Source organism: Salvelinus namaycush, unplaced genomic scaffold, assembly GCF_016432855.1.
Source record: "Salvelinus namaycush isolate Seneca unplaced genomic scaffold, SaNama_1.0 Scaffold607, whole genome shotgun sequence".
Lineage (NCBI taxonomy): Eukaryota > Metazoa > Chordata > Actinopteri > Salmoniformes > Salmonidae > Salvelinus > Salvelinus namaycush.
In genome coordinates this window covers 112,987-136,863 of record NW_024061317.1, presented here as the reverse complement: position 1 = coordinate 136,863, position 23,877 = coordinate 112,987, and the positions used below count along the sequence as shown (strand labels likewise).

Genomic DNA, 23,877 nt, shown 5'->3' with positions numbered 1-23,877 from the left:
CGCCCTGACCTTTGTTATCTTTGTTTTCTTTATTATTTTGGTTAGGTCAGGGTGTGACAAGGGTGGTTGGTTTAGTTTTTGTATTGTCTAGGTGTTTTTTTGTCTTGTCTAGGGTTTTTTGTACATCTATGGGGTTTTGGTTTGTCTAGGTATATATAGGTCTATGGTGGCCTGAATTGGTTCCCAATCAGAGGCAGCTGTTTGTCGTTGTCTCTGGTTGGGGATCCTATTTAGGTTGCCATTTTCCATGTTCGTTTTGTGGGTTATTGTCTATGTGTAGTTGCCTGTCAGTACTCGTGTCTCATAGCTTCACGTTGTTTTGTATAGTTTGTTCAGTGTTTATTCTTCATTAAAAGAAGTATGTATTCTTATCACGCTGCGCCTTGGTCTCCTCGTTATGACGAACGTGACAGAATAACCCATCAAAAAAGGACCAAGCAGTGTGCTAAAAAGGAGTGGACATCTTGGACCCGGGAGAAAGAGGAGTGGAGGACATCCTGGACCTGGGAGGAGGTAATGGCAGGGGACAAGACCATGTCATGGAAGCAGGTGGAGATAGCACAGGAAGAACGGCGTCGATATGAGGGTACACGACTGGCACGGAAGCCCGAGAGGCAGCCCCAAGATTTTTTTTTTTGGGGGGGGGGGCACACGAGGAGATTGCATGAGTCAGGTCGGAGACCTGAGCCAACTCCTCGTGCTTACTGTGGGGAGCGTGTTACTGGTCAGGCACTGTGTTATGCGGTGGAGCGCACGGTGTCTCCAGTGCGCTATTCTAGCCCGGTGCCCTCTATTCCAGCTCCTTGCATTGGCTGGGCTAGAATGGGCATCCAGCCAGGAAGGAGGGTGCCGGCTCAGCGCTCCTGGTCTCCAGTGTACCTCCTTGGACCAGGATATCCTGCGCCGGCTTTGCGTACTGTGTCTCCGGTGAGTCTATACAGCCCAGTACGTCCTGTGCCAGCGCCCTGCATTTGCAAGGCGAAAATAAACATCCAGCCAGGACGGGTTGTCAGCTCTACACTCCAGGCCTCCACAGTCCAGTACATCCTGTTCCTCCTCCCCGCACTCGCCCTGAGGTGCGTGTCCCCAGCCCGGTACCACCAGTTCCGGCACCACGCACCAGGCCTACAGTGCGCTTCGGCAGTCCAGTACGCCCTGTTCCTCCTCTCCGCACTCGCCCTGAGGTGCGTGTCCTCAGCCCGGTACCACCAGTGCCGGCACCACGCACCAGGCCTATAGTGCGCCTCGGCAGTCCAGTACGCCCTGTTCCTGCTCCTCGCACTCGCCCTGAGGTGTGTGTCCCCAGCCCGGTACCACCAGTTCCGGCACCACGCACCAGGCCTACAGTGCGCCTCGGCAGTCGGCGACAGTACCCAGTCCAGAGCTTCCGGCGACAGTACCCAGTCTAGAGCGTCCGGCGACAGTACCCAGGACCGGAACCTCCAGCGACGGGCCACAGTCCGGAACCTCCAGCGACGGGCCACAGTCCGGAACCTCCAGCGACGGGCCACAGTCCGGAACCTCCAGCGACGGGCCACAGTCCGGAACCTCCAGCGACGGGCCACAGTCCGGGGTCTCCAGCGACGGGCCACAGTCCGGGGTCTCCAGCGACGGTCCCCAGTCCAGAACATCCAGCGATGATCCACGCAGCGAGGGTCCCCAGCCCGGGGCCAACGGCGAGGATCCGCAGTCCAGAGCATCCGACGATGATCCACGGGTCAGTGAAACAAGAGCGGACTCAGTGTAAAGAAGGGAGGCGGCGTCCAGAACCAGAGCCGCCACCAAGGTTAGATGCCCACCCAGACCCTCCCGTATAGGTTTAGGTTTGCGGCCGGAGTCCGCACCTTTGGGGGGGGGCACTGTCACGCCCTGACCTTAGTTATCTTTATTATTTTGGTTAGGTCAGGGTGTGACATGGGTGGTTGGTTTAGTTTTTATATTGTCTAGGGGTTTTTGTACATCTATGGGGTTTTGGTTTGTCTAGGTATATATAGGTCTATGGTGGCCTGAATTGGTTCCCAATCAGAGGCAGCTGTTTGTCGTTGTATCTGATTGGGGATCCTATTTAGGTTGCCATTTTCCATTTTCCATTTTCTTATCACGCTGCGCCTTGGTCTCCTCGTTATGACAAACATGACAACAGTGTTCTAATTTACCATAACTCTTTGCAATTCATGGGACCAGTGTTGCTAGTTAGCAATGGCGCTGATCCCATGAATGTTTATTTTCAAATGCTTCTGCATGGAATTATTACGATGCCTTAATCTTTGTATTTTCTTACCTAGACTAGCAGTCTAGGTTAAAAAATACAAGCAGAGTTTCTAAACCCAGAGCCACAATATCGCAGAACTTCCGGGAACGCTTGAGAAAAAGACCAAACAGACCAGGCGTGGGGTTTGAGAAGTCAATGAGAGAAGTGACAAATTCTTCCTTTAGTTGTTAATTTTATTGAAATCGAAAGGCACAACCTAGATTCGAGCCAATGTCTTAACGATGCACTATGTTTGCTAAAATTGTAATAGCTCACCTAATTTCAGTTTGTGACAAAACAAGCAAGTATAGTGTGGAGAATCATTGTACCATCTAATATCTTTTCCACAACCAGCAATATGGTATTTTCAGCTGTTTGAAGCTCGTGTACAAAACCGAAAGTAAAAGACGCAAAAACGAAACTTAAGAACGGGAAGCATAGAAATAGCGCACATAGAACATATGTACTTATTCTTAAACTTCCTTTCCATGAGTGACAGATCTATAACACTAATTTCTATGTCAATTTGATCCGGTTGCCCAAAAAATTACATATTGTAGCTTTAAGTAGTTGAACTTGTTATTACTCAAACCTCGTGAAGTTGACAAACTGACACGTTTTAATAATCGTCAAAAACGACTTGAAGGAGTGCCTTTGGATTTGACGGTTTGCACATGCGCAGTTCGACGCGAGACGACCGTGTTTAAAAATAAATATTTAAATGTTTTTTTTTATTAACAAATATCAACAAACAAAAGAGGAATAGTCACATGCAAACAAGCATACATACAAACAATTTACATTGCCAGGAATCCTAAACAAACAAATCAAATTCATTAATAATACAACAAGTTTTATCTGCCTTTGTTTTTCATTTTAGTTAAAGTAAGTGCCATATTGTTTAAATTAATTTATAAATTGAAATAAGTTTGATTTTGAATTAGACCATTTGTGAATATGAAATGTACCTAGTATTATTAGCAGTTGAATTAAATATACTACATCTTAATCTATGTCAAAATTTCTGAAATAAATCATTGTATCAAAACCATTAAATAGTACAACCTTTACTATTTTTTTTGTAACAATTCTGTATGTCAATCCCCAAAAATTATACTATAAATACAGGCAAAAAACGAATGAAAAATGATCTTTCTCCATTCCACAGAAATCACAGTTATAGACAATATTTAGCTTGAATCTTTCCAAAACATGTTTCACAGGATAAATTCTATATAACATTTTAAATGAAACTTTCTTTACTTTGTTACTGATACAATATTTGTTAGCAATTTTCCATGCTTTCCCCCGATGTATATCACCATAGATATCTGACCAAAAGAATCTTGCTGAGGGAATTGTAGTATCACAAACAATATTCCTAATCTGTTTATTACTACATTTATCTTTGATGTTAATATTGCCAATGAATATATTTTCATGTAAATCTATGTTACATCAACCACAGAGGAATTTAAAAGATACAACCCTCCTTGGAATCGCATCAAAAGCAATTGCATATTCTTTTGGGGTTATTGGAATTTTAAATTTATCAAGAAATTCCCCATATGAGAGTAGATATTCATCCTCATTCAGTAACTGACCAACCAAAATAATTTTATTCTCAAACCAGTTACGAAAAAAAGAGACTTATTTTTAAATCGTATATCTTTGTTGTTCCATAAAGTATCTGTGGGGAAAAATTGTGTTTATACGCTAACATTCAAGCTAAAATTGCCTGCTTATGGAATTTGGCCAACTTTACTGGGATTTTATCAACATCAAAATTACATCGAAGCAAAAATTCTAAACCACCAACAGAGTCAAATAAATACTTAGGGAAGACATTCCAAATACTGTTCTGGTTCTTAACATACTTCAGGATCCAATGTATTTTAAAAGTATTATTTAGAGTATTGAAATCTAAAACCTCAAGACCTCCTTGTTATTGGGTATTAGTGAGAATATATTTTCGTAGATAGTGAGGCTTGTTCCTCCCAAAACAATTATAAAGAATCTTATCTAAGTCCTTTACAATTTTAGGGGGTAAGTCAAGTGATAACGAGACATAACCCGATCTGGATAACCCTTCAGCTTTGGACAATAAAACCCGACCGTATAATGAAATATCTCTCATCAACCAGAGGTTCAATTTCTTCTGTTTTCTCAATGGGGTTAAAGTTGAATTCACTACTTTGTTTTTCATCCTTGCATATAACAATTCCAAGATAAGTAACCTTATCTTTAATTGGGATACCATATACTTCCTGTAAAACACAATCCTTGAGTGGAAATAAGACTGACTTATTGATATTAATTTTCAAACCTGAAACTAAGGAAAAGTCTTCAATACAGGAAACTGCTTTAGAAACCTCATTCCGGTCTCTTAAAAATATGGTGGTATCGTCAGCCAGTTGACATAATTTAAATTCATTGCCAAGTGCTGAAACACCTTAAATTCCCTTTCTTGATATGAAAAGCCATAATTTGAGTAACCAATAAAAATTGACTTATTGGGCAGCCCTGCCTAATGCCACGGCCAATATCAAATCTTTGGGATGTCCCGTGAGCTAATTTTACAGAGCTAGTACAACCACTAGTCACGCCCTGACCATAGAGAGCCTTTTAAAATCTCTATTTTGGTTAGGTCGGGGTGTGACTATGGGGGGTGTTCTTATCTAGGTTGTTTATGTCTATGTTGGCCTGGTATAAAACCATGCATAAAACCAGATTGTTCTTCATCAATTATATGATGCAAGCCTTGTTTCAACCTCTTAGCAAATACAAGGGCAAATAATTTCCCATCATTATTCAACAGGCTAATGGGTCTCCAGTTGTCTATAAAAATAGTATCCTTATTAGGTTTGGGAATCAAAGTAATTACACCTTGCTTTAAGGAAGCCGGTAACTCCCCTTTTTCTATTGATTCTTGAAACATAGCAAGAATGAAAGGAATCAATTTATCATTGAATGCTTTATAAAACTCACTTATTAAACCATAATTTCCAGGGGACCTATTGTCCTTAAGGCTTTTAATACAGTATTTTATCTCAATTTCAGATAACTCATCATCACAAAAATCCCTGAAATCATTATATATCTTCTTAGCAATGTTTGCTACATTGTCTCAGAAAAGATCTATATTGAAAGTTGATTGGAAGTGTTTTCTTCACATGAGTTTAGCTAGCCAACGTCACCATGACATCAACTACAAGTGTGATCAGGGATTTCTATTGGAGAAGCAGTTTTAGCCTATCTTCATACTGTATACTGTCTTTGATACAAGGTTAAGACAACGTAGTAATTCCATGTGGAAGCGTCCGGAAAAAAAAACGCATTGGACCAGTGCCATTGATTACTGCCAGAGAGGAAGAGAATGAGAAAGGCTGAAATCAGCGGAGAAATCTGTCTCTTTCCAGCAGGTGGCGTTTTTTCGTTATTTCGCCCACAAAGTTTTTTCATAGAGGTTAATGAGTGTCGAATTTAGTCAACCAAAAAATGTATGGCTTATTTTCTACGTGAGGTTTATTTGATCGAATAGAAGTTTCGTAATAGTTAAGTTGTTACGAGTGTACTGATATAAGTATGTGATGTCCCGGCAACTTTGAGAAAAAAACACTTTATATTGGAGTTGTCGAGATGGCTATGCATATTAATGGAGAGAAGCTAGTAGCATAGCATCTCTGTCTATTGAATACACGCGGTTGACGTTGGAAACACTCTTTGAATAGTCAAAAAAGGATCACAATAATGAGATGTATCCACCAATACAAATAAAGGATAGGCGGGAGCTAGTCAGCCCGCAGCGCCACTTTGTGGACAACTAGGATGGAGAGACATGTATCTTGTCAGTATATCCATAATCTTTGTAACTACTAGGCGCCGTTGCTAACTAGCAATGCTGGTTCCTTGAATTGCAAAGAGTTATGGGATATTAGAACCCCGTTGTTAACCTTGTAATCTTCAACCTAAACTCAGCAAAAAAGAAACGTCCCTTTTTCAGGACCCTGTCTTTCACAGATAATTTGTAAAAATCCAAATAACTTCACAGATCTTCATTGTAAAGGGTTTAAACACTGTTTCCCATGCTTGTTCAATGAACCATAAACAATTAATGAACATGCACTTGTGGAATGGTCGTTAAAACACTAACCGCTTACAGATGGTTGGCAATTAAGGTCCCAGTTATCTAAACTTAGGACACTAAAGAGGCCTTTCTACTGACTGAAAAACACAGAAAGATGCCCAGGGTCCCTGCTCATCTGCGTGAACATGCCTTAGGCATGCTGCAAGGAGGCATGAGGACTGCAGATGTGGCCAGGGCAATAAATTGCAATGTCCATACTGTGAGATGCCTAAGACAGCGCTACAGGGAGACAGGATGGACAGTTGATCGTCCTCGCAATTGCAGACCACGTGTAACAACACCTGTACAGGATCGATACATCCGAACATCACACCTGGTATAGGATGGTAACAACAACTGCCCGAGTTACACCAGAAACACACAATCCCTCCATCAGTGCTCAGACTGTCCGCAATAGGCTGAGAGAGGCTGGACTGAGGGCTTGTAAGCCTGTTGTAAGGCAGGTCCTCACCAGACATCACCGGCAACAACGTCGCCTATGGGCACAAACCCACCATCGCTGGACCAGACAGGACTGGCAAAAAGTGCTCTTCATTGACGAGTCGCGGTTTTGTCTCACCAGGGGTGATGGTCGGTTTCGCGTTTATCGTCGAAGGAATGAGCATTACACCGAGGCCTGTACTCTGGAGCGGGATCGATTTGGAGGTGGAGGGTCCGTCATGGTTTGGGACGGTGTGTCACAGCATCATCGTACTGAGCTTGTTGTCATTGCAGGCAATCTCAACGCTGTGCGTTACAGGGAAGACATCCTCCTCCCTCATGTGGTACCCTTCCTGCAGGCTCATCCTGACATGACCCTCCAGCATGACAATGCCACCAGCCATACTGCTCGTTCTGTGCGTGATTTCCTGCAAGACAGGAATGTCAGTGTTCTGCCATGGCCAGCGAAGAGTCCGGATCTCAATCCCATTGAGCACGCCTGGGACCTGTTGGATTGGAGGGTGAGGGCTAGGGCCATTCCCCCCAGAAATGTCCGGGAACTTGCAGGTGCCTTGGTGGAAGAGTGGGGTAACATCTCACAGCAGGAACTGGATAATCTGGTGCAGTCCATGAGGAGGAGATGCACTGCAGTACTTAATGCAGTTGGTGGCCACACCAGATACTGACTGTTACTTTTGATTTTGACCTCCCCCCTTTGTTCAGGGACACATTATTCCATTTCTGTTAGTCACATGTCTGTGGAACTTGTTCAGTTTAAGTCTCAGTTGTTGAATCTTGTTATGTTCATACAAATATTTACATATGTTAAGTTTGCTGAAAATTTCGTAAATTTGCTCTGGCCATCTTCTCCGTTTTCAGAGCGCTCTCATCTCAGTGTGCCTAGAGCGCAGAATAACTGACACATTTTCGAACGTGCAACAACATTGAATATTGCCGGTGTAATTAAGCGTGATTAAATTGTTGCCAGCAGCACAGTTACAGTCACCAATGCTTTGGATAACATGGAAAAAGCCTAACCAGCTTTGCTAGGGTGAGTAAAATGGTCAGTGAGGTGTTCTCTCATTTTTGTCTGGAAGTAGCTTGCAAGCTAGCTAACTTTATCCAGTTAGCTTGGGTGCTTGACTGCCATTGTGAAGCCAGAACGCTCTGATCACCTACTCCTCCGCCAGAGCGTCCAGTGTGTGCTCTGAACGCTCCGAGAGCGAAACGCTCTGAATTTACGAACTGACAATCTGACAACTCTTTGAATTTACGAACGCCCAGAGCGGCTCTCTGGCTCTCCAGAGTGAATTTACGAACACACCCCTAGCTTTGCACCTATGGGTACACTCACAATGGCCGCCAGTCCACCCATTATGTCATCATTGACTTGATGGGGACGCCCGCTTTATTCATTCTATTTCTATGGCAGCGCATGCAGTCAGGAGCAGCGGAGAGTAGAAAATGTGTGTCTTTTCTTTTGCTATGTGAACAGTTGTTACGGTGACCTCAGTCATTTAACTGGCCAATAACCGTCATCCAAAATTCCATGACCGTCACAGCCCTACCTGCAGCATGCTTGGTGTGTTGGAACTAGGTCTGTGTCTGTGGTCTAAGACTGTATGTTTGCACAGTGCTGTCAGATGTGGTGTTTGAGTGGTGTGTATTTATGTGTCCTGCATCTTCCTTTTCAGCATTAGCAGCGCGGTGGAGGGCACCAATGTGAGTGGCGTGATCCCTCGTGAACTTTACACCAGTTACAGTGACCTGACTGTGTTGGTCAAAGCTGCGAACCAGCATGGCTCTGCCACGTCTACAATGGCTGCCTTCAACACTGGCGATATCAGTGAGTCAGTCAGGGATGACTCTTCTCTGTACATTCCCTATTCATTCAGAGGGACAGACATGACACTTTCTGTCTCTCTCTCGCTGTCTTACTGACTCTCTTTTGTGCTCTTTCTCTCCCCCCACCCTCACTCTCTCCCCCACCCTCTCTCTATCTCCTGCTCTCTCTCTTGCTCTCTTTCTTTCACTCTCCCACTCTGTCCTCTCTTCCCTATCCATTCCTCTACCAGAAAAGCCACCCACCCCTGAAATCACTCACTATTGCCCTCAGCCTCTGGAGATCTACTGGATTGTGCAGTGTGAGGATCAAGGCAGCTCTGACCAACTCTGTGAGGTCCAGTATCGTACCCAGGACCAGCAGGACTGGACTCAGGTGAGTGAGCTGAGCATGGCTGGGGTTTTGTTCCTTTCCCCAAGTGTGCACTTGTTCACTTCCATTCATAGATTTAAAGTAAAATGACCGGTATAAGAAATATGTTGGAAACTCCCTCCCGCCCAAACCTACACCAATCCAATGCGGGGATTACTGTGCACTTCAGGACAGAAGACAGGGTATTTTGCGGTCGAAATGTACCCAATGATGTTTTTTCAATTTCAGTTGGGGAGGGTTTAGTATTTTTTATTTAATCCAGGGGAGGATCATGTAATTTGTAATCGATTAAATGTCATATTGAGAATTAGTTGCTTATTATATCTCGATGTGTGGGCTCGATGCTGCCCCTCATCCCTGATTCTCTGCTGGGCGCGCAATATCAAGTGCAACTAGTGTGGTCTCAATCAAATGATCCATAGCCTATGCTATAGGCCTAGGCTATACGAAGAGCATGCTTGGAGAAGCACAGGGCAAAGTTATATTTCTAAGAAAATGTACTTTTTTTTCCTGAGTTTATCTGCTGCTGGGATGGTCTATATTAACTAGCCTACACTGCATTACACACACGCGCGGACTAGGCCTACTGATGTCCTGTTCAGTTTGAGAGGGAGAGTGCAAAGATGAGGAGGACTGGAGGTTAGCTTGCTACTGCTATAATTGATTTTAATAAAAACAATATGTTTCGTTGCCCATAATGAAGGTATTTATCAGAGTTATTGACCTCCAAATAAGCCATATTCAAGTAATTTACACAGATTATTTGGGACCAATTAGGTTATGAAAATGAGAAAAAAATACTTTGAATTAAAAAATAAATTAACGAAAAATGTCTTATTAGGCTATACAGTCATTCTACACTGCCTTTGAATTCACTTTTAGAAACACAAGTCTGGCCAGTCTTTGGTTTGAGGATCATGCACTGAGCTGTACATGGCTAGTTTGTTCATTTAGCCTAGCAGTGTTCTTATATTCCCATGCCCTAATCACAGTCAACACACATCTATTTTATAACAACAATATCATGGAATAAAATAGAATCAATTAGAAAATGATAGTTTCCCAAATTAAGAAAAGTTACTAGTGCATATAGGAACAGCGGGCACTGTGAAGCAACACAAACATTGGCACAGACACATGCGCCCACACACGATAACATACGCACTATACATACACATGGAATTAGTACTGTAGATGTGGTAGTGGTGGAGTAGGGGCCTGAAGGCACACAGTGTGTTGTGATATCTGTGAATGTATTTAAAATTGTATAAACTGCTTTAATCTTGCTGGACCCGAGGAAGAGTAGCTGCCGCTTTGGCAGCAGCTAATGGGGATCCATAATAAATACAAATAGGCCTACCTGATGATATGTGGTTGCTGTGTTAAAAAATGAATGACTTTTTCTCTAGTTCATTGATGATCAGGTATTTCAGTTGTAACTGGTTCTGTTGTGTTAAATTTTTGCAGTTGATAGACAACTTTGGCTACTTTGCCATGTAATGCTTACAAAACTAAGAACAGTTTCTAAAACTGCATATCTAAGGCTCTGGTCTGTCCTAGGAGTGAGGGTAAATGATAATCATGTTCTCTGCTATCCACTTTGTTGTAATTATTATTCTGGGTATAGGGGAGGGTCACTTGTTTATTTTTTCAAACATTCAGTCCATTAGATGTAGGGAATGAAACATTGAAATACCACTGTCTCTCGATTATCTGTGGGAATTTCGAACTGGGAATGTTGTCCTTCTGAGTTAGGGATGGGTAACTTTTTGAGGCTCGAGGGCCACATGCACAGATTGTTTTGGGACCAATTTATTTGTCAAAATCTATTTGCGTGCAGAAAAGGCCAGCTATTTCAAAATATATAGCTCTATTATAATTTTACTTTCTATAAGCTATTAAATGTGCAATGTAGCCTGGAGTTGCTTTTTAATCCAAAATAATCCCTCATCCCCCCCCCCCATCCCTGCGGCTGCCTCTTGCCCATCCCTGTTCTTTTGTGTGTCATTCTTTCATGTCCTGCTCAGAAAGAGGACATCCTACGCAGCTTCCTGCTCCTGACTCCACGGCCCTACACTGTTTATGAGTTCCAGGTGCGCTGTGCCTGTGAGGGCCCTCAGGCCCTGATGAGTGACTGGAGCTCAGTCTACAAAGCATGGAGTTCTGAGTCAGGTCTGTCAGTGGGTGCTGATGGGTAATGTAATCCTGTGGTCTCCACAGCTTGAAAATATTTGTTCACTTATTCTGTGGTGATAGATGATTAACCTATTTCTCTCTCGTTCTCAGCGCCTGTGAAAGCATTGGATGTGTGGAGTGACTGTGGAGTCACCTCTGAGCCACCTCAATGTGCCCTTATGTGGAAGGTATGTTAACACAACATCCCATCATAATAGGTAATATAAATATATATTATATATGTACACACACTACCGTTCAAAAGTTTTGGTTCACTTAGAAATGTCCTTGTTTGTAATCAATCCTGTGTGAAGCTGGTGTAGAGGAGTCAGGCGCAGGACAGCAGATATGAGTAATAAAACGCCATTTACTCAAAAAGTATTACAAATACAAAGCAATAATGCTAGCCCACAATAACGAACCGTATACAACAAACAATCACGCTGTAATAGCGTGTGTGTAGGTGGCAGGGAAGTCAGGCGCAGGAGAATCGAACTTGGTATAAATGGAGTCGTTTAATAGACTTAACAAAACTCCCTAACCAAAAATACAAGATAAATAAAAGTGGGTACAAGAACCCGTCGCGCACCAATACATAATACACGAACATACAAACAAACAATCTCTGACAAGGACATGAGGGGAAACAGAGGGTTAAATACACAACATGTAATGAATGGGATTGGAACCAGGTGTGTAGGAAGACAAGACAAAACCAATGGAAAATGAAAAATGGATCAATGATGGCTAGAAGGTCGGTGATGTCGTGACAGTACGTCGGCACCGACATCGGGGACGACCCGGAGGGCGAGGCGCAGGGCGATCCGGATGGAGACGGTGGAAATCTCGCAGCATAGAAGGATCCAACACGTCCTCCACCGGAACCCAGCATCTCTCCTCCGGACCATACCCCTCCCGGTCCACGAGGTACTGAAGGCCCCTCGCCCGACGTCTCGAATCCAGTATGGAACGAACGGAGTACGCCGGGACCCCCTCGATGTCAAGAGGGAGGGTTTTGGAACCACCCGCACCTCAGACTCCTGGAGTGGGCCAGCCACCACTGGCCTGAGGAGAGACACATGGAACGAGGGGTTAATGCGGTAATCGGGGGGAAGCTGTAACCTATAACATACCTCGTTCACTCTCCTCAGGACTTTAAATGGCCCCACAAACCGTGGACCCAGCTTCCGGCAGGGCAGGCGAAGGGGCAGGTTTCGGGTCGAGAGCCAGACCCGATCCCCTGGTGCGAACACCGGGGCCTCACTGCGGTGACGGTCTGCGCCCACTTTCTGGCGCAGCATGGCACGCTGAAGGTGGACATGAGCATCGTCCCATGTCTCCTCCGCGCGCCGGAACCAGTCGTCCACCGCAGGAGCCTCGGTCTGACTCTGATGCCAAGGAGCCAGAACCGGCTGATACCCCAATACACACTGGAAGGGGGTGAGGTTTGTGGAGGAGTGGCGGAGCGAGTTCTGGGCCATCGCTGCCCAGGGCACGAACGCTGCCCACTCCCCCGGCCGGTCCTGGCAATAGGACCTCAGAAACCTACCCACATCCTGGTTTACTCTCTTCACCTGCCCGTTACTCTCGGGGTGAAAACCTGAGGTGAGGCTGACCGAGACCCCCAGACGTTCCATGAACGCTCTCCATACCCTGGATGTGAACTGGGGACCCCGATCAGAGACTATGTCCTCAGGCACCCCGTAGTGCTGAGTGAACAGGGCCTCCGCAGTCTGTAGGGTGGTAGGGAGCCCGGGCAAAGGGAGGAGACGGCAGGACTTAGATAACCGATCCACAATGACCAGGATCGTGGTGTTGCCCTGTGAGGGAGGGAGATCCGTCAGGAAGTCCACCGACATGTGTGACCACGGCCGTTGTGGAATGGGTAGAGGTTGTAACTTCCCTCTGGGCAGGTGCCTGGGAGCCTTGCACTGGGCGCACACCGAGCAAAGGATTATGAATTTTCTAATCATAAGAACTTCAAAACATTTACATAATTTAGCAGACACTCTTATCCAGAACGACTTACAGAAGCAAATAGGGTTAAGTGCCTTGCTCAAGGGCACATCAACAGATTTTTCACTTAGTCGTCTCAGGGATTTAAACCAGCAACATTTCGGTTACTTGCCCAATGCTCTCAACCGCTAGGGTACCTGCCTCCCCAAAACACCCCTTTCCCTATAGCCTGCTATAACTAATACCTCTGTCTGGTATCTATCCTCAGGAGATGCCCACCTGGTTGGTTCAGGGGAAGGTGCTGGGGTACGTGGTGACATTATCATACAGTAACGGGACAGTGGCGGTTGTGAACGTGTCCATGTCAGAGCCTGGTGACCTTTGTGTCTGTCAAGAGAAGAGATGCCGCTTCACACCCTCTCTGCGGGGTGTATCAGGGGTGGATGTGTCCGTCTACAATTCCCAGGGTGCCACCAAACCTGCTCCCCTAGCTCTACCCACATCAGGTAAGGGAAACCATCATTAAGTTTCCGGATGACACAACAGTGGTAGGCCTGATCACCGACAACAACAAGACAGCCTATGAGGAGGAGGTTAGAGACCTGGCCGTGTGGTGCCAGGACAACAACCTTTCCCTCAACGTGATCAAGACAAATGAGATGATTGCGGACTACAGGAAAAAGAGGACCGAGCACGCCCCCATTCTCATCGACGAGGCTGCAGTGGAGCAGGTGGAGAGCTTCAAGTTCCTTGGTGTCCACATCACCAACAAACTAACATGGTCCAAGCACACCAAGACAGTCGTGGAGAGGGAATGACAAAAACCTATTCCCCAGGAGACTGAAAAGATTTGGAAATGGTCCTCAGATCCTCAAAAGGTTCTACAGCTGCCCCATCGAGAGCATCCTGATTGGTTGCATCACTGCCTGGTATGGCAACTGCTCGGTCTCCGACCGCAAGGCACTACAGAGGGTAGTGCTGCCTGCCATCCAGGACCTCTATACCAGGCGGTGTCAGAGGGAGGCCCTAAAAATGGTCAGACTCCAGCCACCCTAGTCATAGACTGTTTTCTCTGTTACCACACGGCAAGTGGTACCGGAGAACCAAGTCTAGGTCCAAGAGGCTTCTAAACAGCTTCTAACCCCAAGCCATAAGACTTCTGAACAGCTAATCAAATGGCTACCCAGACTTTTTTCGCATTACCCCCCCCTCTCTTTTCTGCTGATTCTCTCTGTTATTATCTATGCATAGTCACTTTAATAACTACCTATATGTACATATTACCTCAATTACCTCGACTAACCGGTGCCCCCGCACATTGACTCTGCACCGGTACTCCCTGTATATGGTCTCGCTATTGTTATTTTAATGCTGCTCTTTAATTATTTGTAACTTTTATTTCTTATTATTTTTTTAACTGCATTGTTGGTTAGGGCTTGTAAGTTTGCATTTCACTGTAAGGTCTACCTGTTGTATTCGGAGCATGTGACAAATACTATTTTATTTTATTTGAAAGGTGTGTGCGAGTGTGATAATAGATTGTAGGTTTGTATGTTTCTGTCTTCACAGATTCACACGTTTTCTCTTTCGCTTAGGTCTACAGTTGCCAGAGCTATCCTTCACTGTGAACCAGGATATGTTGAGCCTCAATGTATCCTGGTCTCTGCCACCCCAGCCCATTGAAAACATGCATGAGTATGTGGTGCAGTACAAGCAGGTGGGACTTCCTCCGACACAGGGCTTTGATTGGATAAAAGTGCACCAAAATCATACGTCAATCATTTTAAGAGGTTTGTGTGGCTTACACTGATCTATAATACCATTTCTCTCTGAACATATTTATTAATATTTTGTAATGTTTCAAATTGGTTTCAAGATGACAGCATCGTCTTTGTCTCTGTCTCCACCTACAGGTGATTTTGAGAACCACACTGCCTACAATGTGTCATTGTTTGCAGTGTTCATCAACAGTAGCTGCCTGCTTGCGTCTGCAATCTCGTATTCTCTTCATGGACGTAAGTATATTAGAGCATGGAAATACAAGTCTTTATAATGTACTTGCCAGTATGTAATCAGTGCAATTAGTGCACATGACTGATTTTCAGTGGAGTAAACTAATTTGAAATATCACGTCTTTACCTAATGTTAATTTCTCCGGCCTTTTAACTCACTGTAAAATGTTTTTTTTATTTTGTTTTTATTTATTGTTTATTTTTCTGCTGCTTTTGACTATTCCTCTACCCATTTCACCTCCATTTCCTCCTCTCTCAATCACTCCTCAGTCCCACCCAAAGTGACTGAGTTCAAGGTCCAGCACATCTCTGACTCTAATGTGACTTTGTCCTGGCAACACATCTCCCTGACCCAGAGTAAGGGGCTCATACTGTGCTATCAGCTGGTATTAAACAACGTTACAGGTAAACAACACAAAGACAGTGGAAGACCATCTGGGATAAATCTTTTGTTGCTACAATGTTATATTGTTTTAATAAAAGTGCAGTCTCCACTGCCCAGTGTGTACATTAGCATAAAATATAGTATTACATTGTAGTAGCTTAAATAGTATTACATATTTTTGCCTGTTCCCAGATCTGTTTGTTCTGTCTTGCCAACTCCTATTGTCATTATTGGCTCCAGAGTGGCGCAGCGGTCTAAGACACTGCATCTCAGTGCAAGAGGCGTCCTTGGTTCGATTTCAGGCTGTATCACATCTGTCCGTGATTGGGAGTCCAATAGGGCGGCGCACAATTGGCCCAGCGTCGTCCGGGTTTGGCCGGGGTAGGCCGTCATTGTAAATAAGAATTTGTTCTTAACTGATTTGCCTAGTTAAATAAAAAAATAAAAATTGTCATGCAGACACAGCACAAACAGATCTGGGACCAGACTATCCACAGGCTACCGTGCTGCACACTCTCGTTCCCACACATCAGTGGCCTTGCTCCCAATCATTAAACCTTTCCTTCATCTGCAGTGTACAACGTGAGTAGGGACCAGAACAGCCTTCATCTGTTAAGACTTACGTCGGGTCACCACCAGGTTTGGATCAGGGCTGAGACTAAGGCTGGACTGGGACCCAGTGAAAGCATCACCTTCTCTACTGAGAACAGCCCTGGTATTCTACCACTCTGCCATGTAGTAATTTGATAATGATGACAAGAAGCGTATAGCTGTTTATAGGTTGTCTAACAAACGTGATGAGATGTATTAAGTGCTTATGTACCTAACTGGTGACACTGAGGTCATGTATAACACTAATTATTATTCAACAAACTAGAAATATTATTATAGGTTGTGTATAATACTGTATATAACATCACCTTAAAACAGAAAGGGTCCTGAAGTTCCTTAGAAAATAATAACAGTGTAATATTGAATGCATGCTTTGTATGAAATAGACCTTTGTGCTACAGCATGTGATTATGAACATGGATTGCGGTCTAATTGGTCATTTTGCCTTCTGACCTCCCCCATCTCTCTCCCTTTGTTGTCACAGGTTACCTCAAATATCTGGTGCCAGGAATAATAGCAGGGATGTTGCTATTGATCATCATAATGTGAGAGACTGGATTCCCATACTTCAACCCAAATAGCCTGATTCTGATTATTTTCTCATTGTCTTGAACCAGGGCCATGTTCATTAGGGCACACTGATGCAAAATGTTTTAAAAGGCTTTGCAACGTTTCGTGCCGACTAAACACATACAGGGTGTGGTGCTCTCTCATGTCAACTTCCTCTATCTCTCTGAAAGTTCACCCATGCCTGAAATAGGTTTACAAAAGGGGAAACACTTGAGGAAGTGGAAATGAGAACGGGCAGTTGAGTTGGGCTTTCAGTTGTGCCCTCCATAACAATGGTCTTGATCAAAAACATAAAACAAACAATATGTTATACCCCTTTCAACTAAAACATAATGGATCAAATATTTCTACCACTTTTAGGGTGATATACAAATGGACATGTCCATTGAAGGAACACAACTCTTTTGGTGTGCAGTATGTGAATGATACCGTTGTGTATTTTCTGTAGTGTACAAATGAAGACTTGTGCGAAAGTGCCTGACCCCAGCAACAGCAAACTGCTCCAACAGATGAAGTTGCAGGTGAGTGCAGGGCAGACTATCACTATGTGGCTGTGACTGACTGATCTACTATCAGTGAGTCTGATATTAGTAAGTCTTATAGTATTCTAGTTAGTGGTGGACTGAGCCCCAGGCAGAGGCCCGAAGTTCATCATGTCTTCCTGCCTGGTTTTTCTTCCTCAAGCCATTTAGGTCAAGGGAACACACTACCTATAGATATGGATGGTATCTTATTTGTAATGTTCCAGTAAGAACCTGTTGTAAAATAAAGAATGTGCGTACTACATGAACCTAAATGTTGATTATACCACATACAGTAGCAGGGGCTGTATTGGGCTAGTAATATACCATTCCCTTGAGTTATATTATCACCAGTCAGAGGCATAACATAGAGGACTAAATGAATGTGTCTGACTCCCTGCCTGTCGTTGCTCCAGTTTAACAGCTCCTTGACGGCGATCTTCTCTCCTCTGGAGTCTAACCCAAAGATCTCTGAGCTGGAGGTGGTGGAAAACCCTTTCTGGGGTGCCAATGCCTGTCCTAGGAAAAGGTCCAGCCCTGATGGACAGACAGAGGGGGTGGTGGGAGAGGAGCGCACACACATAAGGACTGGTGAAGAGGCGGAAAAGGAGGAGGATGCAGACAAGGGTTACAGTAAAATTATTGATACTGACGAGGAGGAGAGGGATGGGGGAGAGTCCGGGAGCTTGTTTGAGGACGATCAGTTTGTTTCGGACTATGAGAAGCATTTCATGCCTGTGGATGTATGACCCTACTGTCTGTCTGGTGTGGTGCTACCGATCAACTCTTTTGGTGTGTGTATGATTTCCTCATTGCTACGACAAGACAGCCATTGTTCAGTCGGAACCCCAAGGGCCAAACAGGTCAATTGTGGGCTATTGTGCTTGTTGATCTAGATGCAGATCACTGATTCATGGGAAAGGGTTGCCCTAAAAACAACACGAGTGCACAAGTTGAAATAAGCCACTCGTCTTGTTTTCAAGGAAAGGAAAAGGGATGTAGTCAACTGTTTCTTTTCCATGCTCCAACTACAAGGAATGTTGTTTAGGAACAGTAAACCTTTTTTTTACAGCAAATGTATACCTATGTGAAAAACCACGTTGCCTACGGTGTACACTGTCATGACGTGGCCCTCTTTGGATATAGCAAGCACCAACTCTCTCTCTCTCTCACTACCTCTCTCTTCCCCCTACACCCAGGCTCTGTTATCTCAGGTCGTAAATTCCTGGAGGAGACTCTCTTCCCCCCCGGCCATGCAGTATAGAGAGAGGGTTCACAGTAGAACAAAGGAACTTCTTCTACCTCACAGAACTTGAGAACTGAACAATATCCATGTTTTGGAGAATGTGTAAACGGTCGGTGGAGAATCCAGCTATGACCGGTCCATTTTGTCTAATGTTTGTGACCTCATGAGAGACAATACAGCCACATTACCATAACTCTGTTTATACAAGAGTCTCTGTTATGAGATTTGCATCTAATTATTGTATAAAGTGAATGAATAAAGATGAAACTATTTGTGAAATTATGTAATGTGATTTTAAACTGTTTAATAAAAGAGAATCCAATTCCCTTTAAAATTTAACTAAGTCATTGGCCTGCCACATGAGCACAGACATTGATCTGGCGTCATGGGACAGCCCTTTTCTGCTGTTCCGAATATAAACCCCACCTGGAGAAGCCCACTGCAGACCATGCGTACCTCGATTACTGAGAGGGCTAAGGTTTGAGTAGAGACCATGCATTCCTCGATTGTTGAATTCCTAACCAAACCACGTGGAGCATTGGCTACACTGGTGGAAATGGTTAAACTCTGAGACTATTGATACCGACAGAATAAGAGCAAATCTTCGATACTAATTACTAGTCTGCAGCTAGAATTTATGTTGACTGAATGCGAGGACCGACAACCGCCAAAACATTTATTCTATAAGAACATTTCTGAATGGGACTTTGAAGTATCCATTCTAACCACGAAAGACTCCAGGGATGCAAAGAGAAGTTCAGATGAACTTTCCAACAGAAAGACGGACGATTCCAACAGAGATCATGACGACACACTGAGCGTAAATATATATATTGATTGCAATTATTCCCGAATGAGTGAGCATTCATGTGCAAAGGATTAGCATTTCAATTATTATAATTATTAACTGTGTAGTTAGTGTCTTTTGTCTTTCGCGCCCTTCTCAGTCCCTTTGTCTACCAAGCGTCATATCGGTTTAGCCCACTAGGACACATCCCTTATTGTTTGTTTGTTATGCATGTCTGTGATTATTTAGTTAGTAAGTAAATGATTAAGACAATTGATGTATGGATGATTCATAGTGAAGGCTGGGTTCGTGCAGATAACTAACCATTTACGATGTTTGGAATGAGACTAACGTGGGGTAAATAATAATTAATTAATTAGAAGACTAATTGATCAGATATTGAAAATATCTGAAAAGTTATATTAGGAAAATTATAACTTTGTAATCTGAAGATTTTCCTTGGTGCCCCGACTTCCTAGTTAATCACATAATAATAATTACAGAGAATTGATTTGATAAAATAACAGTCTTCAATTTAATGATGCCAAAGACACGACAACACAATGTCTACACTGTTCAGTTTGAACTACAACTGTCAATCATGTCTGCTCATTAGGTCAGATGAAATGCTATTTCAGAATAGCATAGTTTAACTTTTTTATACAAAACTGTTTTTGAAAGTTAATTGCTGTTAGTTTTATTAAACATATTTTTATATCTAGCTATGTCCCTTTTGAGAGGCCTTAAAAAAAATGAAACTGGCCTCTCACCGTGGTCAACTTGAAGTTCCCTTCTATGGAAAGTGAATGGAGAAGATATTGGAGCCTGAGCCTTGCACCGATGTTCAGGATAAGGATGAATTTGATCCAGTAGGACTGACGTTTTTGGAGAAAGTGGACCTGTTTTTTACCGGACCCATATGTGGTTTCAGGATGGGTGGGAAACAGGTGGAAAAGTTTCCAGTTGTCATACTTGAGTAAAAGTCATACTTGAGTAAAAGTGAAGATACTTTAATAGAAAATGACTCAAGTAAATGTGAAAATCACCCAGTAAAATACTACTTGAGTAAAAGTATTTGGTTTTAAATAAACTTAAATATCAAAGTAAAAGTAATTTTAAATTCCTTATATTAAGCAAACCAGACGGCACCATTTTCTGGATTGTTTTATTTACGGATAGACTGAGGCACACACTGAGGCATACAAACAAAGCATATGTGTTTAGTGAGTCTGCCAGACTGCCAGGCAGTAGGGATGACCAGGGATGTTCTCTTGATAAGTGTGTGAATTGCACCCTTTTCCTGTCCTACTAAGCATTCAAAATGTAATTTTGGGTGTCAGGGCAAATGTATTGAGTAAAAAGTACATTATTTTCTTTTGGAATGTATTTAAATAAAAGTACATTTCAAAAAATGTTAACAGTAAGGTACTGATACCCCACAACCTACTTAAGTAGTACTTTAAAGTATTTTTACTTAAGTACTTTATACCACTGGTGGGAAAGGAGTTTGGTGCTGTTGAATCGATGAAGGTAACCCGAAGTGGTCTTGTGATGATTGTTTTGTTCTTAACTGACTTGCCTAGTTAAATAAAAGGTTACAAAAAATAAAAAGGGAAAGGGCGCACCGGAGGGTAAGAGATATTACATCTTCCTCCTTACTTGCTTTGTTTTCAAGAACAGGGCGCCATTGAAAAGAGTGATTACTGGGGTAGCTGTGGGGGTGAAGATGGGTCAGCTGAAGTGAAAGATTCCTGGTGTTTGACACCCGCCGTCTGGAATGACACAGACCTGGTGGCTAGCGTCGTGAAACAGAAGAGTCACTGTCTGTTCTTTTGAGTTTTGATGTCAAATCAAATCACATTTTATTGGTCACATACGTGTTTAGCGGGTGTAGCAAAATGCTTCTGCTTTTAGCTCCAACAGTGCAGTAAAATCGAACAATTTTACAACATATACCCAATACACCCTTTGCTGTTGTTCTGGGATTGATTTGCACTTTTTGCACCAAAGTACGTTCATCTCTAGGAGACAGAACGTGTCTCCTTCCTGAGCGGTATGACAGCTGCGTGGTCCCATGGTGTTTATACTTGCATACTATTGTTTGTACAGATGAACGTGGTATCTTCAGGCGTTTGGAAATTGCACCCAAGGATGAACCAGACTTGTGGAGGTCTTGGCTGATTTCTTTTGATTTTCCTATGATGTCAAGCAAAGAGGCAGTGAGTTTGAAGGTAGGCCTTGAAATACATCCACAGGTACACCTCCAATTGACTCAAATTATGTCAATTAGCCTATCAGAAGCTTCTGAGCTTTCTGGAATTTTCAAAGCTGTTTAAAGGCACAGTCAACTTAGTGTATGTAAACTTCTGACCCACAGGAATTGTGATACAGTGAATTATAAGTGAAATAATCTGTCTGTAAACAATTGTTGGAAAGATTACTTGTGTCATGCACAAAGTAGATGTCCTACCGACTTGCCAAAACTATAGTTTGTTAACAAGACATTTGTGGAGTGGTTGATAAATTTGTTTTAATGACTCCAACCTAAGTGTATGTAAACTTCTGACTTCAACAGTACATATGAGATGCATATTGCAAGATATGTAAACATTATCAAAGTGACTAGTGTTCCATTTCTTAAAGTGGCCAGTGATTTCTAGTCTATGTCTATAGGCAGCAGCCTCTAATGTGCTTGTGATGGCTGTTTAACAGTCTAATGGCCTTGAGATAGAAGCTGTTTTTCAGTCTCTCGGTCCTAGATTTGATGCACCTGTACTGACCTTGCCTTCTGGATAATACCGGGGTGAACAGGCAGTGGCTCGGGTGCTTGATGTCCTTGATGATCGTTTTGGACTTCCTGTGACATCGGGTGCTGTAGGTGTCCTGGAGGGCGGGTAGTTTTCCCCCGGTAATACATTGGGCATACAGCACCACCATCTGGAGAGCCTTACGGTTTCGGGAGGTACAGTTACCGTACCAGGCGGTGATACAGCCCGACAGGATATTCTCAATTGTGCATCTGTAAAAGTTTGTGAGGGTTTTAGGTGCCAAGACAAATTTCTTCAGACTCCTGAGCTTAATGATGAGCTTAGAGGGTTCTATAATGTTGAATGCTGAGCTATAGTCAATGAACAGCATTCTTACATAAGTATTCCTTTTGTCCAGATGGGATAGGGCAGTGTGCAGAGTGATGGCGATTGCATCGTCTGTGGATCTTTTGCGGCGGTAAGCAAATTGAAATGGGTCTAGGGTGGCAGGTAAGGTAGAGGTGATATGATCCTTGACTAGTCTCTCAAAGCACTTCATGATGACAAAGATGAGTGCTACTGGGCGAAAGTAATTTAGTTCAGTTACCTTTGCTTTCTTGGGTACAGGAACAAAGGTGGCCATCTTGAAACATGTAGGGACAGCAGACTGGGATAAGGAGAGATTGAATATGCCCGTAAACACACCAGCCAGCTGGTCTGCGCATGTTCTGAGGATGTGGCTAGGGGTGCCTTCTGGGACGGCAGTCTTGCGAGGGTTAACACGTTTAAATGTTTTACTCACGGCGGACACGGAGAAGGAAAGCTCCACAGTCCTTGGTAACAGGCCATGTCGGTGGCACTGTGTTATCCTCAAAGTGGGCGAAGAAGGTGTTTAGCTTGTCCAGAAGCAGGATGTCGGTGTCGGCGATGTGGCTGGTTTTCCTTTTGTAGTCCGATGTAGCTGGTTTTCCTTTTGTAGCTCATCCATATATTTATATGTACATATTCTTATTCCATCCCTTTACTTAGATTTGTGTGTATTAGGTGGTTGTTGTGGAATTGTTAGATTACTTGTTAGATATTGCTGCACTGTCGGAACTAGAAGCACAAGCATTTCACTACACTCGCAATAACATCTGCTAACCATGTGAATGTGACCAATAAAATTTGATTTGATTGTCTGATGTTGAGTCTTTACCCGACAAATTACTGGTAGGATATATCAGTTATCCTGTATGAGCTTTTGGGCCGAACCCACTACGGTGTTTCAGGTGCCATGTGTATGGTCATGTTGCAGCAGTGTGTAGGAGGAAGATTCCTAGGTGTGAGAAGTGTACATACAGGAGGGCTTGAGTCAAAGGATTGTGTAATATCAGTGAAAGAAGTGGTGTGTGTAAACTGTAGGGGGGGGGCCATGTTGCTGGGGATCAGAAGTGTCCGGTGCGAGAGAGGCAGGTTGAGATTGCCATGGTCAGAGTTGTGGAGAAAGTGTTGTATGCTGAGGCAGTGAAGAAAGTAGAGGAAGCTGGGTTAGGGGTGAAGGATACTAAGAGGCTCCCAGTGAGTAGTAGAATTTTGCCAGTACAGAGTGATAGGCATACGAATGAAATGTGCTTCAGTAAGGTTGGCTTTTTAGCGTTCATTGCTATGGTTATTAACTGTACCATAGGTATGGAACGTAAAGTCACAGAAATAAGTGTTGCTGTGGCAGTTACCGAGAAGTATTTGGGATTACAATATTTTACTGCAGAAGAGTTCTAGGGGGTGTTGAATGGTAGTGTCCTGTCCTCCCAGGCCGTTGGCCTGGTGTAGGATTAGATCAGGTTAAATTAG

The 23,877-nt window shown here is 43.5% G+C and overlaps 1 pseudogene; it reads left to right on the top strand.

The window, feature by feature from the left end:
• Positions 1-18,968, top strand: part of LOC120042048 — a 31,640-nt pseudogene extending 12,672 nt beyond the window's left edge.
• The last annotated feature ends 4,909 nt before the right edge of the window (positions 18,969-23,877 follow it).